Source organism: Trachypithecus francoisi, unplaced genomic scaffold, assembly GCF_009764315.1.
Source record: "Trachypithecus francoisi isolate TF-2019V2 unplaced genomic scaffold, Tfra_2.0 Lachesis_group0, whole genome shotgun sequence".
In the NCBI taxonomy this organism is placed as follows: domain Eukaryota; kingdom Metazoa; phylum Chordata; class Mammalia; order Primates; family Cercopithecidae; genus Trachypithecus; species Trachypithecus francoisi.
This window is the reverse complement of record NW_022681453.1, coordinates 172,198,712-172,200,750: the sequence shown is the minus strand read 5'-3', so window position 1 is coordinate 172,200,750 and position 2,039 is coordinate 172,198,712. Positions and strand designations below refer to the sequence as shown.

The following is a 2,039-nucleotide window of genomic DNA, read 5'->3' as shown; positions in this document are numbered from 1 at the left end:
CTGCAAAACATTTAGAAGTAGTAGTGTTCTAGAATACCACAGGATGCTAAGGGTGTAGCTTCTGGGGAAACTGAGGCACAAGAAGATTAAATTATTTTTCCCCAAGGTTTAGAGTCAATAACTGACAGAGGTAAAACTAAAACCCAACTTCCACTATGAGGTACTAATACTATTACTACTTTCTACTTCAAAGGATTGTGGTAAGACAAAATTTAGAGTGCTTGCTTCAGCAGCACATATACTAAAATTAGAATAAATGAAAGATTAGTATGACCCCTGTGCAAGCATAACATGCAAATTCATGAAGCAGTTTAAATTTAAAACAATTTTTTTAAATTAAAATATTGGCTGGGCTTGGTGGCTCACGCCTGTAATCTTAGCACTTTGGGAGGCCGAGGCAGGCAGATCACTTGAGGTGAGGAGTTCAAGATCAGCCTGGCCAACATGGTGAAACCCCGTCTCTACTAAAAATACAAAAAATAGCTGGGTGTAGTGGCTCATCCCTGTAATCCCAGCACTTTGGGAGGCTGAGGCCGGTAGATCACCAGAGGGCAGGAGTTCGAGACCAGCCTGACCAACATGGTGAAACCCCGTTTCTCCTAAAAAATACAAAATTAGCCAGGCGTGGTGGCACATGCCTGTAATCCTAGCTACTTGGGAGGCTGAGGCAGGAGAATCACTTGAACCTGGGAGGTAGAGGCTGCAGTGAGCCAGGATCGCACCATCGCACTCCAGCCTGGGAAACGAGAGTGAAATTTCATCTCAAAAAAGAAAAAAGAAATATTTCTTAATATGACTGGCTTTGTTTTTAAAGAAACAGAACTGACATGATAACTTCTGAAGTAGAGAATTATCTTTCTATTTTAAAATGTTACATCTGAGTTCTTTAGATTTCAAATTGTATTTGAACTGAACTTTCAAATTGTTGCTGATGTGAAGGAATGTCTTGATTCAGCTCTTCGTCTAGGGCCCTCTGTCTCGGGAAAGAAAATGCATTCTTTGGAGAATATAAAGCCTGCTATGACCCTGCTGAGTTATAAATAGTTTGTGCTACCCAGAAACAGTACTCAATTTGAAAATACCATTTTAAAGACATCATTTGTGTTTGACTACCACTTCCTAGTTCCTACAATAATTGGAAAACTAGAATAGCAAGTCCTGTCCTCTTGGGACTTATTTCCTCATTTGTCTGATGTCTCCTTCCAACTTGAAAATACTGTGTGTCACTTATTTGTGATATGAAATGAAAGTGAGCTACCAGCATTCTGCTTTGATAACTTTTGAGGGTGGAGTGGAGAAAATATGACATCATTTAAAATTTTAAGAGGCAACCAGAGTTTGCATTAAGCAACTGCTATTTGCAGGCAACATCCACAAGTCATTACTTCCCATCCTTTGGCCCTTAATGACTTTCTTAGCTTTCATTCCTCTCAAATGGAGCAGTCAAAAGACCATCAATCCAATCAAATATGGAGGTTGAAAAAACCATCCGTGTAGGATAGGACATTCAGAATGGTGAAGCAAGCTCAGCAGACCCTCTCTCCAGCAAAACAACTCAAGTGGTGAAAATCATAAAAAGGCAATAATTTAAAGCCCCTGGATATTGTTCAAAGGGTGTACAGGAAACAAAGAAAAAGTCCCTCAAAAAAATATATTAAGCCTTCTTAGGAAGGGTCTGTGGCAGTTGAGCCACCTCCTGCTTCCTTACCCTCTGCATCCCCTGCTCAGTGTTAATGGAAGTGCTACCTGTTCTGCACCCTCCACTCTGGGCAGGTGTGGCCAAGATGATAGGGACTCTCTTTTCATCTCCCCTCTCCCCCTGCCAGTCTAAGGCTATGGTTTCACCCCTCCTGTACCCAGCCCTGTGTTGCGGAAACTCTATTCTAGGCAGTACCAACCTCCCTTTCCCCATCTTGCCTCCCTTGCTTGTAGGGTAGAAGTTCTACTCCAGGTGAAGCAGGCTAAGAATACTGGGACCACTGTCACCCCCACCCCAGCTCACTCACGAGTAGCAGGGAGGTTCCATGCTGCAATGGACA

At 42.4% G+C, this 2,039-nt stretch overlaps 1 non-coding gene across 1 annotated transcript; it reads left to right on the top strand.

Annotated features, from left to right (window-relative positions):
* Window positions 1–217: 217 nt before the first annotated feature.
* On the top strand, window positions 218–321 carry LOC117084640. Its single transcript, XR_004437560.1, has one exon. It is a non-coding gene; the product is annotated as a U6 spliceosomal RNA (small nuclear RNA).
* Window positions 322–2,039: the final 1,718 nt, after the last annotated feature.